Source organism: Bombyx mandarina, chromosome 01 (genome assembly GCF_030267445.1).
Source record: "Bombyx mandarina strain Sakado chromosome 01, ASM3026744v2".
Lineage (NCBI taxonomy): Eukaryota > Metazoa > Arthropoda > Insecta > Lepidoptera > Bombycidae > Bombyx > Bombyx mandarina.
Window position 1 is genome coordinate 19,337,248 of NC_143208.1, and position 15,297 is coordinate 19,352,544.

At 37.0% G+C, this 15,297-nt stretch overlaps 1 protein-coding gene across 2 annotated transcripts in view; it reads right to left on the reverse strand.

The window, feature by feature from the left end:
• LOC114240496 (proton-coupled amino acid transporter 1) overlaps nt 1–15,019 on the reverse strand; it is a 51,426-nt gene extending 36,407 nt beyond the window's left edge. Inside the window, exon 1 of one of the 2 annotated variants that reach the window (XM_028171063.2) lies at nt 14,862–15,019. The gene's annotated coding sequence lies outside the window, so the exon portion shown is untranslated. The remainder of the gene's footprint in view (nt 1–14,861) is intronic. The other variant, XM_089731888.1, reaches the window with a different exon arrangement.
• Nucleotides 15,020–15,297: the final 278 nt, after the last annotated feature.

Here is a 15,297-nt window from a genome sequence, read left to right on the forward strand (position 1 = left end):
TCTCGGTATCACTGATTAAATAATGCTGGGAATCCTCTCGGACTGGTAGACACACGGATAACTTTTTATGAGCCGTCTCTGGCGGACGAATAGACACTTCACACAAAACCGGAACTAAAGCCTTTTTCATTTCGTGTATGGGTGAATGTGATAACAGACAGGGTACGTAGAAGTCGTCGTGGCCTAAAGGATAAGACGTCCGGTGCATTCGTATGCAGCGATGCAACGGTCTTCGAATCCCGCAAGCGGGTACCAATCTTTCTAATAAAATACGTACTTAACAAATGTTCACGATTGACTTCCACGGTGAGGGAACAACATCGTGTAGTAAAAATCAAACTCGCAAAATTATAATTTACGTAATTAGTGGTGGTGGGACCTGTTGTGAGTCCGCACGGGTAGGTACTACCACCCTGTCTATTTCTGCCGTGAAGCAGTAATGCGTTTCTGTTTGAAGGGTGGGGCAGCCGTTGTAACTATACTGATACTTTAGAACTCATATCTCAAGGTGGATGGTGGCATTTACGTGGTAGATATCTTTGGGCTCCGGTAACCACTTAACACCAAAAGTGCGTCCTTCCTTCTAAGAAAAAAAAAAAGAAATCTCCCAATTAAGTGGATCCCAAAATTTCCTTGGGGTCGAAATTTCAAATTATATAACACGTGTCACGCTCTACAAGATACTGCGCTCATCTAGTTGTCAGAAGCAGGAACCATTGGGGAAAATTGCTAAAATGTCTTTATCGTCTTGTCTGTTTTTTCACGGTAGAAATCAACAACTTTAGAGATTATATTTGAGATACAAGATAGGTCCTACTACTTTACGAAGTATCTAGTAATAAACAAAAACATGATTACAAAATACCTATTGTGATACGATTGTTGAAATAAAACCTTCCTTAGTTAGCAATCAAGTATACAATAATTTGTTTTGTTATAACACATTCAGTGAAAAACCGATTCAGAACGTTTTGTTTGTATTTAACGTGATTAATAGCATTGTAATAAATGTAGACAGTCAACAGTAATTTTTTCCTGTTTTTTTAATTACCACACTCGATATACCAATAAAAACAGTACAAATTTCTCGTTCTTCTGTTCTTTTGGATTTCTGCCCATTATTTTCATTACATTATTTGAATCTGTTCTTACTTCCCATTTTGTTAAATATATTATTTAACTCATCATTACCCTGTCAGCGAGTATTTGTTGCTACGAGAATCGAAACACTCGTAATTAGCAACCAACCACTTGAGGATTTTTCGTCATTATATATGACGGAGTAGGGACCGCCGTGATGTTTGTAAAAAGTGTGACGTCAGCACCGCTGACGTCGCGGTCATCACTTTCTTGACGAATGACTCATGTTTGGGTTTCCGAAACAAAACTTCACGAGAACTTCACGAGAAATTCGTATATTGCACGAAAAGCATAACAACGTTACAGAGATATCCGTACAGTACAACGGCTCGGACACGAATCAATCAGTGCTAGACAGCACGGCCGTATTTATGGGGCTTCGTACCCGTGAGCGTGTTGACACGTTTTAAACACGTGAGCGTGTTTACACGTTTTTCAGACACGTGAGCGGGTTTACACGTTTTTCAAACACGTTTTAAAGTATTGAAATTACAATAAAAGGAACTGTTTAACATCAATTTCTTATCACAGAGTAATTAGTTGATGATCAGTAGGTAAATAGTCATATTTGCGCCGACACGGCCATACTGACAGGTGGTGCGCGCTCTGCACCAGCCGCCCATGTATGGTGTATCACCAGAGAGTTCTTGGAGTCCATCTGAAACAATGGAATGTCTGTTTCTGAGATTGGTATCTGTGTACCTTTTTATGTTACTTTGAAAGTAACTTATTTTGTGTAGTTTTATATTGTGACGTACACTGTGGTACTTATGTAGTGAACGTACCCTGTGGTACTATGTAGTGGACGTACACTGTGGTACTTATGTAGTGGACGTACACTGTGGTACTTATGTAGTGGACGTACACCGTGGTACTTATGTAGTGGACGTACACCGTGGTACTTATGTAGTGGACGTACACCGTGGTACTTATGTAGTGGACGTACACCGTGGTACTTATGTAGTGGGCGTACACCGTGGTACTTATGTAGTGGGCGTACACTGTGGTACTTATGTAGTGGGCGTACACTGTGGTACTTATGTAGTGGGCGTACACTGTGGTACTTATGTAGTGAGCGTACACTGTGGTACTCATGTGGTGGCGTACACTGTGGTACTCATGTGGTGGCGTACACTGTGGTACTCATGTGGTGGCGTAATTTTATTAATCAAAAATAAAAACTTATCCTTATGCCGATTGTTGATTTTGTTGTTCGACCATCCTGGTTTGTGAAGTAGATGGTAGAGGTTCATCGGCTGATGCTGGTGGTTGTCTTCTTCCGCCGATACGGTTATCTGGTCTCCAGGTTGTTGCTCAGCGGAGGCGGCATGTGATCCCACTTGGGCGGTGCGCGCTCTGCACCAGCCTCGTTGATTCTCGTAGGTTTTCTTTGATTCCCATTGATCTGCAGGAATAAAAAGTTTCTCTGAGTAGCGCATCTGTTATACTTGCGTTACTTGTGACTATGTAAGTTTGAGACTATTAATGCGATTTTATTGTAGGGTTCTCGAAGGTTTTCGTAGATTTCTCGGAGGTTTTCGTAGATTTCTCGGAGGTTCTCGTAGATTTCTCGGAGGTTCTCGTAGATTTATTGAAGGTGGGATAAGAATGTGTAAGGTGTTGTTCGTTGTGTAAGGATATCATGGTCTTCAGATGAATTTTGTGGTGAAATTTTAGTAATCAAAAATAAAAACTTATCTTTTGTATTCATTGATCAGTTGATTGTTGATTCCGTCGCTCGACCATGCTGGTTTGTGAAGCAGACTGTACAGGCTTATCGGCTGATGCTGGAGGGTAGTCATTATCCGCCGATACGGTTATCTGGTCACCAGGTTGTTGCTGAGCGGAGGCGGCGTGTGATCCCGCTTCTGATGACGGAGTAGGGACCGCCGTGATGTTTGTAAAAAGTGTGACGTCAGCACCGCTGACGTCGCGGTCATCACTTTCTTGACGAATGACTCATGTTTGGGTTTCCGAAACAAAACTTCACGAGAACTTCACGAGAAATTCGTATATTGCACGAAAAGCATAACAACGTTACAGAGATATCCGTACAGTACAACGGCTCGGACACGAATCAATCAGTGCTAGACAGCACGGCCGTATTTATGGGGCTTCGTACCCGTGAGCGTGTTGACACGTTTTAAACACGTGAGCGTGTTTACACGTTTTTCAGACACGTGAGCGGGTTTACACGTTTTTCAAACACGTTTTAAAGTATTGAAATTACAATAAAAGGAACTGTTTAACATCAATTTCTTATCACAGAGTAATTAGTTGATGATCAGTAGGTAAATAGTCATATTTGCGCCGACATATAACAATATAACATTTTAAACAAATAGTTTTATCAAATAGCCATCACATACAAGGCCCTTTCGAAAAACATATAATAATCTTATCAATATATAGTTTTAACAAAATCAAGAACGTCCACGTCCGCTTACCTTCAGATATACAGATGGAGGCTCGTGGATTAACGGTTATCCCACCTTCAAAACGTTAATACCCAATCGTCATCGGGTTTACGTCAACACATAAATAAACAACTGACATGGTAGGTACATGATAAATCCAATATGTTCCATTTAAGTTTATGCTATTACCTTATTCCTGTTACTATGCCTATTATTATGCCTATTACTTCTTCGCCACTCCACGCCACAGAAGGCACGAGTTTTATTTTCATCACAATTAATCTGTTTCATCTCTTGCGGGGTATCTTTTTTTGATGCCGCTAACCAAGGAATCTTATAATCATTACCGCCCCCTAAATTCCTGAACCATATAAATCTTCTACATCATAATATTACCGTCCGTTTTTGACTAAACCCTTCTAGTAAATTAATTTAATCGTATGTCTAAGGAGTATCCGACCCGCGTGCGATTATTTCATTACTAAAAATTACTAAGTTACTGGGTGAAATTAAACCAAACGAAAAGGAAAATACGCTATATTCCTGCGATTCCTTTATCTAACCCAACCATATATGCACAATCGTAACAAAAGATGCAACGTATTCCCGTGCCAGAAACATCGGTCAAAGACATTTGCATTGTAATCGTTGACCGGGTCTCTGATCTATTATTAACTTCAAAACTACGCCACAATAAATCTTGAGAGGTTTTGTGCTTAAATCTGAATAGTGCATTCTATAACACGTTATATTTGTTTCGTGTTTAATTGAACTCAAAAAGACATCTTACTGGCGACCAGATCTACGACTAAGTCTTCGTTCAGGTACGCCAAGCTATTGTCCTGTTGACTCAATTTTTTTTGGCAAGTAATTGTGTTAAAGTAAATAGATACAAACTCGATTTAGAATTAGAAATGTATTTCAGACTTTATAATGTCAAATTGTTATTTCCAGTTCAATCTCAGTCGGCGGCCTGAATTCACACAACTCAACACAATCTTATAAAATGACAGATTCATTGTTTATCATCCATTTAAAAGAAGTTATACTGTCTAATCCTATCTAAACATCCCTTTCAACACTGATCAAAGCGTGTTACATTTAAATCAGTAAATAAAACTTATTTATCTCTTGATAAGAGTGTTATCATTGGCAATTCTTCCGCCACTTCAGATTTTATCGAGAACAACAGGTACAAATAGTGCGTACACAGGTTTTTTATGTCAAACGCTAGAGGTGTACCACGAATAATTACTGACACGATGTTAGCTGGCTGTCAGTCATACTTACTTGTGATTCACTCGCAAAAACATCTCAAACTACTGACACATACGTGCTAAACTATGAGGCTTTAGGTCATAATTCGATTATTGGATTATCTTTCTTTTACTGATGAGTTGGATGGAGAGCCCGCGGGGGTAGGAACCACCACACCATCCTGGCTATTTCTACCGAGCAGCCTCCTGGATAGCTCTACCTAGAAGCGACTCGACTAGCAGCAATGCAATTGTTATATAATTCTATTGAAACTTTGACTTGATATTTTAAACTAGGCGGTTGTTACGTTAAGATGTTTTTGAGCTCTGGTGAGCATTTAAAATGAGATGGGGCGTGAGCACGTTTATCGACCACGAGAATACAAATCCTACGCAATAGCTCAATGGATATTCTGTTACGCGCTTCACAAAGCACATGATATCATCTTCTTTTTTCACGAAATATCAATATACTAGCGACCCGCCCTCGCTTCGCTTCGGAAACATTAAAACAAACATGAAAAGAAAAAAAAAAAAAAAAGAAAAAAAAATGAAAAAAAAGTAGCCTATGTTCATCAGGGACAATGTCGGCTTCTAATGGAAAAAGAATTTTTCAAATCGGTCCAGTAGTTTCGGAGCCTATTCGAAACAAACAAACAAACAAATCTTTCCTCTTTATAATATTAGTATAGATTTTTTCTTTTTTAACCAAAATGTTTATAAACCCTATTTATCATTATTGATTGGCTCGTTTAACAATCTCCGACACGATTTCGGCCCCCACTTGTAATAATAAAATGCAAATCACCCTATGGCATATTACAATAGATATATAAGCAACCCAGGGAGGGTTCATGTCAGAACCTGACGGCAGCCTAAGATAAAACTCGCAACGCTTAATGTGCGATAAAGACATGAAGAAAAAAGGAGTCCTCCGACTAGAATAAAAATATTTAACTCAACAAAATTTCAACGACCTTAACCGAATTCAGGATTGTACTGACAGATCGAGGAAATGATATGTATATTGTATTTTTGTCGTGGAACATTTTGATATCGTATGAATACCATGTCTTCCTAATACTTAATAGTAGATAAAAGATAGGATTGACCGGCGTCGGTTGTGTTGATATCATATAAATGGTACACGATTTGTATTTACTTACTTGTGGATATTTTTAAATTGTACATACATTAGTTGCACAAAGCAAAACTTAGAGTAGTAAGCTTGTTGTTATAATATGAATGTCGATGTCAATTGCCAATGCATATATATACCGGAATATATAACGGAAGCTGAAAACGATATTCCTTACATATAAAAAGAGTTATTCTGCTGTTTGTCACTTCTATTTTATGTCCTTGTTATGTCACTAAAACGAATAAGCATTTAAATAAGATGTGGAGAGCACTTCATGATTATTATTATTATTTAATTAGTTCGCGAAACTAAACTTTGATGAATTCATATTTTGTGAGCCCATTATAGAGAAGCTTACGGTAGGATCCGGCGTCCCCAGAAGACTAGATACAGCCTATCTGATGATGAGTTGTCATTGTCGCTAATGGACATCAACAAATGCGCAACCGGGCCGCTACCTACTGCAAGAAATCTACCTGAATCCGTTTTCGGAATCGATTCTAATGCACCGTACATATTTATTTCCGGTTTCATGATCAAACATTTCATATACAGTCAAACCTGGGTAAGTGAGAACTGGATAAGTGAGAAAACTCTATAAGTGAGAGTAATAGCCAGGACCGGCATTTTAAGCCCCTAAAACCTCTATTAGCGAGAAAAAGAAACCTTTGTAAGAGAGAGTCGTTTTCCCTCGTGGACCTGCGTAAGTGCGACTGCTACTTATCTATACCTCTATAAGCGACAGTCGAGCTTTATTTATTTATATTATTTAGGAGGAACAAATGACAAAACAAATTACAAATTTAACATCTGCTATTTTATGACTCATTCTTAACTTTCGTGGAACTTCTTAACATTGTTTTTGTATTGTTTTCTCGTCAATATTGAACCTATTCTATTTCGTGGAACTAAATAACGTTATTTTATCGCATTCTTTTCGAATGGACACGTGTGCCTGTGTACCGTCCTGTTTGTCGGACTTACTCAGTTTATCGTTAATCAATTGCGAAGGAAAGTTCTGTTATGCATCATGTCAAAACGGAAAATTAAAATTAAAGTATGTATTGTCATTAAGTGATAAACTTAAAATAGTGAATGCGTTTGAATCCGGAAAATCGCGAAATGAAATTCAGAGGGAGCATTAGCGAGAAACTCGGGTTAGTGAGAAACCTCTATAAGCGAGAATGAGATTGTGCTCCCTTGAACTCTCGCTTATCCAGGTTTGACTGTATATGTATAACATATTTAATTCAAACTTCATTAATTACGATTCTTAGTTTATTTATTATACGAGTATTGTAACATATTTATTTTTGGAAAAAGTTTTTGCGTTGAAAACTTGGCGGGCGCGTCACCGCACACATTTTTTATTTTATTGCTTCGATGGTTGGTCGTGCTCACAGCTCACCTAGTGTTAAGTGGTTATCGGAGCCCATAGATATCTACAACGTAAATGCCGTCACCCACCTTGATACATGAGTTCTAAGGTCTCACACTTTTAACAGTACAACGGCTGCCTCACCCTTCAAACCGAAACGCATTACTGCTTCACGGCAGAAATAGGCAGGGCGGTGGTACCCTATCCGTGCGGACTCACACGACGTCCTACCACTAGTAACACTTATGCTACGAATAAATAACTTATTATTTATTCGTAGCACCTAGAATAAGTTTAGGATAGTTTAGATGGCATTTAGAATAAGACAACGGTAACATATCCGTAGCGTTTTTATTACGTTGAATACAATTGAAATTTCTTTTGGCCCCGAAATTATCGATTTACGTTTTTCATAGATAATGGCTCAACGAGCTCACGTGGGCACCTGGTGTTAAGTGGTTACCGGCAGCCCAAGATATCAAAACGTGAATGCCAACAGCCACTTTGAGACATGAGGTCCATGAGGACCATGAGGTCTGATTCGTATTGTATAATGGTTGTCACATCTTTTTTTACCCCTTCCTATTCTAGTTACCTCGACGGGTCCTACTAGATTCACAGAACTGAGGGTCATGTCCTTCAAACGGGAACACATCACTTCGCCACCGCACACACGAGCTCGTCATACTAAATGGAAAGTCCTGAATATTGTTATTCATACTGGAAATCTATATCACAATCACCCATCAGGTGGGACAGCTGTTGTACTAGAAAAACTCATACTTAGAATTCATGTCTCAACGTGGAGACATGAATTCGATAACAACTTAACACCATCTCTCTCTCTGTTTTGTATGTGTTTAAGTGGATCATTAGATAATTTAATAATGGGGTCTGATAGGTGACGCTCAAACCGGAGTCTAGGTTCTATAATGGCATGTTAACTGCAGACCGTCTGCTGTATTTGCTACGTCTGTCTGCTGCTAAATATTTTTATTGCCTTTCTAGGCAGACGAGTATACGAACCACCGTAGGTCATGGTTCTAAATGTTAGACCCATTCGATACAAAGTGATTAATCACTTTAATAACTATTTAAATAGTTTCACGGTTTCGACGAGATACAATTACCTAAATAGCAGTGTATGTCCATGATTCGAAGTCGTTGTAAAACAAATATTTTTAAAGTTTCAGTAGATCTTTCAGATCTTTTCTCCGATTTCAATAAGGTTTATCAACCTCAAAACATTCCAATAATCTACATTTCATATCGCATTCAAAAATTCCAATAATCTTCATTTTTTGTTAAATGAGATATGAATTTGCATCATAATAAAGGCCGTGATCAATCGCTTTGCAAACATACTGAGTCATTGGCATTGTCTAACAGTGCGTTAAAAAGTACTTCCTTTTAAGGTTTTACATTAGTGTTCCGTTGACGAAATTTTTCAACTTTCGTTTATAATTGCTAAGTTCGGATTGTGAGCTGCGTGCAGGTGTATGTAAAAAATGTAATTTACAGAATATTAATACGATATAATAGATGCAAAAAGTTAGTTGCAATTTGAGGGCTTAACTGGAGAAGAGAACCTGTCTAAACAGCCACCATTGCAGAAAACTAGGGTGGACCTTTGCGCATCAACTCTGAATTTAATACGAAAATATGTGCATAAATCTTATGGATCATCTTAAGGATGGCAAAAATGTTTAGATATTGGTCTGTAATTAGCTATGTTATTTATGTTTATCGCCGCTCTTAAAAACTAGCGCAACGAATGATCGCTTCCAAATACGGGGCATAACACCAGTTGATAATGAGAGATTAAAGCCCACTGAGTTTCTCGCCGGATCTTCTCAGTGCGTCACGTTTCTGATCTGGTGGTAGATTCTGCAAAGCATTGCTCTTGCTAGGACCAGTGTTAGCAATACCTCTGGTTTGAGCCGCGAGAGTTCACCTACATCTAGCGTAACGCTGATATAGCCTCTCTAGGCTATCAGCATAGGTAGGAGAGAAAAAAACAGATTAAAAAGAAGATGCAGTGGGTAACACAAGTGAGCGTAACGTTGTCAGAAAAACAGCCGGAAAAAAAATTATACCATTATGTATAATAATGAAAAGCATTCCGAATTTAACCTTTTTTTTTTCTTCAAAAAAGACCCCAATGCAACTGCCTTGCATGATTAGTTTCAGCATAAACAGACTGTTGTGTTACCATCAGTATTAGTAGTTGGAATCAGTAATGAGACTACGTTCGTTGAATCAGTTCCAGAAGCCAAATCCAAGGAAATCATGTACCTATAAGGAAGCAGTTCATACAGTAGAAACCGAGGACAAGGACAATTCGAACATCCGAGGTCATTAGTTCAGTCATTTTCAATGTTTTACCTGTTCCATTATAAAACTAAGGTTTCTGATTCTGACCATTAAGCTATGACAAACCTTAAATAAGTGCTGTAATAGTTATCTAGAAAATTAAATTCTTTTTTGAATGTTCACTTGTTTATAACTATTTAATACCTCTGCCTTTAAAATTAAACAGTGTGTTAGTTTTAAAAGATGCATCTATACTTAATATTATAAAGAGGAAAGATTTGTTTGTTTGTTTGTTTCGAATAGGCTCCGAAACTACTGGACCGATTTGAAAAATTCTTTTTCCATTAGAAGCCGACATTGTCCCTGATGAACATAGGCTACTTTTTTTATTTAATTTTTTATTTTATTTTTTTGGTTTCATGTGTGTTTTAATGTTTCCGAAGCGAAGCGAGGGCGGGTCGCTAGTATTTCATTAAGGATTACACCATAATGCCCATGTGTACCAATGTCAAGCCTATTTATGCCGTTATAGGACGTGCTTACTTGTAATCGTCGCAACATTCTGCAAATAGTAAGACATTTAACTATAGGCTAGAATAAACTAGACTAGTAAATAGTATAAGCTTCTTTATCGCTTAAGTTAGGTACTACTGAAATTCTATTTTATGTCCAATTAATTTCGCAACATCGTTTGTTCGTAAAAATATATGTGTAAACTAAACAAAAGCAATCTCTCCGCAACAAAGTCTTGCTTGGTTGGAATAGCCCCTTAGGTTACTAATATACTGTAACTATACTGAGATCTTAGAACTTATATCTCAAGGTGGGTGGCGCATTTACGTTGTAGATGTCTACGGGCTGCAGTAACCACTTAACACCAGCTGAGATGTGAGCTCGTCCACCCATCAAAGCAATAAATAAATAAAAAAGATTTTTTAGTGTTGCCAAAAATTATAATGAACGCTGCGTTATCTTGAAATTGAGGAAGTTCACATGCTAAGAACCATTTATTAATCTTTCGACAATATTTGTATCGTGTATGTTAATTTGTTGAAATAAAAGAACGCATAAAACCTAATCAAATATTATCGACTAATAATATCCTTCTTTATTTATGCTTTAAATATTGTACAAAATAAAAAACCTACGTCAAAGACGAATAAAATAGGCAAAGGCCAGCTTAACTTTAACATGAGTTTTTTCCATCAAACCCTTTTCTTCAAAACTTTTTATGAAATCTCTATATATAAAAATGAATTGCTGTTCGTTAGTCTCGCTAAAACTCGAGAACGGCTGGACCGATTTGGCTAATTTTGGTCTTGAATTATTTGTGGAAGTCCAGAGAAGGTTTAAAAGGTAGATAAATATGAAAATGCTCGGAATTAAATAAAAATGACAATTTTGTTTTTCATTTCATGTGTCCCCCGTCGGACGAATTTCTTTTGTTTTTGTTTTATGTTTATTTTATACAAAAGCTTAGGCCTTTTATTTATCCATTGAGGCACTACAAAGTCTGCCGGGTCAGCTAGTAATATATAAAAGTATCTGTAATGTACAACATAACAGACATAAGATTTTTTATACATTAAGCATATAATTATGATCTGTTGATGTCGCGTTTATCATTCCGTCATGAAAACGTAACGTGTAACAATAGTTAAAAGATTAATTCTATACGCATTATGTTTGTTTACACGTTAACATTCCTTGAAGTTCCTCAAGACGATATGAGAATAAGATTGTGGTATATATTTCCAATCCTCGCTGTGTTATCACCCAGATCAAACTAGACTAGATCTTTTATTAAAACACCTAGAGGAAACATTAAATATACGTCACCAACTGAAAACCCACTCGTTTTTACCGTTTCAATACTTTGTTATTAAGTTCGTAGATTGTTTAAAATTAGTTTGAAGACATAATTCAATGGAACAATTAATTCGATATGCCATGTACGTGAACAGAATAGCAATTGCTACACTAAATAAATTCTAATTATTATGTTATTGTCTTTCTCTATGTAGTTTCGATTTACTTAACGCGTCTCAACCCTCGACCGTTGGACCATAGCTCATTAACAATAATGTACGTTTGCGTGTATTTCTTAAAACTTTAAACGAGTTACTATTTCAATGAATAATTAAATTACGGTATTCATACACGTGGATGACGTTTTTCGTCCAGATTACCTGCCAACTATCACCGATCCATTTCTGTCGCTTAGCAATCTTGTTTTGCTTTTTTTTACCTCTTTTTTCCCTACCTATTCTGAAAGCTATATCAGCGTTAACCTAGCGTGTAGGTGAACTCTCGGGGCTCAAACCAGGAGGCGTTGCTAACACTGGCCCTATCAAGAGTAGTGCTTCGCAGAATCTACTAGCGGATCGGAAACACGACCCACTAAAAAGATCCGACGAGAACTCAGTGGGCTCTGTCTGTGGGTTAATTTACTCGTCGAGCCCTTCGTCGCAAGCGACGGGTTCGGCGAGAACGGTGACTGGTGCTTGAGGTACCTAAAAGCACCCTTATTGGATCGGGAGTTTCGCTTTACAGTAGTCCACGACGACGGAAATGTAACGTACTCGAAACTAATATAATCTATATATTATTTATATATAAAAATGAATTGCTGTTCGTTAGTCTCGTTAAAACTCGAGAACGGCTTGACCGATTTGGCTAATTTTGGTCTTGAATTATTCGTGGAAGTCCAGAAAAGGTTTAAAATGTAGATAAATATGAAAATGCTCGGAATTAAATAAAAAAAACAATTTTGTTTTTCCTTTGATGTGTCCCCCGTCGGACCAATTCCTTTTGTTTGTTTTAAGTTTATTTTATACAAACGTTTAGGTATTTTATTTATCGATTGAGACACTACGAAGTCTGCCGGGTCAGCTAGTAACGAATAAAAAAATGCATTACTAAAAACCTACAATTAATTTTAAGTATGTATACGACTCTCGAAAATTGAACTAGATACTAAATCTCATTTCCGGAAGAGTGACAAACGGACGAGCAATGCACGCACATGCGAGCGATTCATACGATTACGTACGAAATATCCGCTTAAGAAATGTTCACGATTATAATATCGTGTAGTAAAAATCAAACCCGCAAAACTGTAGTTTGCGTAATAACTGATGGTACGACGTCTCGTGAGTCGGCACGGCACCCTGCCTATTTCTGCCATTGTAACTCAACTCACTTAATGAGTTGCGAACACTTAACACCAGGTGGGCTGTGAGCTTGTCCACTCATATATGCAATCAATAAATATTATATTATTTTGAAATATTGTATTTATTTTTCAAACGATTATTTTATATTGCTTATGTGGGTGGATGAGTTTACGGCCCACCCGGTTAAGTGGTTACCGGAGCCCAAGACGTAAATGCCGCCACCTACCTTGAGATATAAGTTCTAGGGTCTCAATGTAGTTATAACGGCCGCCCCACCCTTCAAACCGAAACGCGTTACTGCGTCGCGGCAGAAATAGGCAGAACCTACCCGTGCGGACTCACAAGAGGTCACCAGTAAGCTAAATTATTGGCTGATATTTTCCGTAGCAAGCTCGGACCGTGGCTATCGCTAGGTCTAAAATTTTATGTCTAATCATCAATTTTGTTGTCTAACTTAGTATTTTCGTGTTTAGTTATTTTTTTCCTAATGTGAATTGCGAATGAATAGGTATTGCTTCTGCTGTGCATGGCATTGTTTCTGGGTGCTTCATGGGTATTATTGCAATCTCGGCGACAAACCCCAGCTACGGATATTTTAAATAGTGAAGTTCAAATAATGAACTATAATGAAAATCTTAACTGTGGTGGATAAATTACATTCATAGCAGCCAGTAATATCGCTTAGCATCGTAGCTTGTAGCTAGTAGCTTGATGACACTTTCAGTAAGCTTACTGCTTATCGGACCACTGTGTGGATATTACTGCCTACCTTGAGACAGCATTTAAGTATTAATTACGACATTACAACGGTAGTTTCATCCTTCAGACAGGCCCGTGTGGACCTGTGACATTTCGAAGCACAAGTATTTGATTTGGGAACAAGGAAATTCTGGGTTAGGGAGCTAGAGAGATTTCTATTGGACACGTACGGACAAACTTACAACCAATATCGTTATGCAATACAACTGGGACTACAATGCTATGTCAGGACAGATCGTCTAAAAAACCAGCGTATTAAAATTGAAAAAAAAAACTTGTCTTTAAGACACGCTTGTTACAATTACACTGCCACTGCCGTCTTCAGGGCAGTCTCAACCTTGGATTCCATTCAATCAGATAAACGCCGCTTATTTTTGACAATTAAGTACTTGAATCCTTAAGTACGCAATGCATCGTGGCAGTAATAAAAAAAAGTAATTCAGTTTACAGTGAGAATTTTCCGTGTTTAGTACGGAGTACTGTTTTTAATAATATTTCACGTGGTTTCCATTGTTTTTCGTATTTGAATATTTGAATGTAACGTGAAATCTGCTAGAGAAAAAAAAAACGTGTCCCTCGTAGTTTTGGATTCGCGACACGCGACCATTAACACGCGTTTCACACTGATTTACTTATTCATTTTGAATAAATATGAAGTAATCTTCTTCACAAATTTACTTAGAAAAAAATAATCATAAATACTTTAAATTATACACCGAAGAAAAATATATATATTTAAAAGTTAAATATAAGGTTAAATAAAAGTTAAATATTTCTATATTTAAAAGTTAAATAATAATATAATATAAGGTTTTTTTTATTTCGTCCACTTTCAACAATCACATTATCGGGGTCGCAAATTTAAAAAAGTAAAGACAATTTATGTCGCTTAATTAACTTACCGACTTAGAATTTAATCGTAAAAGACAATTATTATTATCATCAATTATATTTTTACTATACGCATCAAAATTAACAAATATTTAAAAAGTAGTAAATTTAGGTAGGTAGGTTTGATGAGCCCTCTGCAATAATATTGATTAAACTACATAATATGTATAAATATATAATATGGTTATTCTTAAAATAGTAGCATTATTCTGATAACCATTAAAAAATCGCTTGGTATAAATAGCAAAATAATAAAGTAGGTCTTTTTTAATTATAAAACAGCTTAAAAATAAAAAATTCGCAGAGAAAATTAATTAGGTAATCATTAAATACAAATATATATATATACAAATATATTCAATAAAGCATCATATAAATTAAATCACTTACCGTGTTTTATTGCGATCCTGATATTTTAATCGAACCACGTAACGCACAGATCGCTTTCAATAGATACCGTTGAGCAGGAGTTCGCGCTACTCATCCGCGCGTTCTTAAACGACTGACAGGTGCGCCGACGCAATACGCATGCAAACTGTCTCTCAAACACTAAGTACGGTAGGTACCGACGTCGCTGCGGCAAACGAAGACGATATCTATATATTAATACGTGAAACAAAAACTTTGTACCCCTTTGTACGAAAATTGCGCGGACGGAGGAGTATGAAATTTCCCATACGTATAAGATAATAAAGAGAAGGAGTGCAGAAGGTTAATATTTTTTTTAATTAACCATAAAAAATACATTAAATCAATAATAAAAGCATTAGACACACAACCATGTATTTTACACACACATACACACACACACACACACAAATGCATA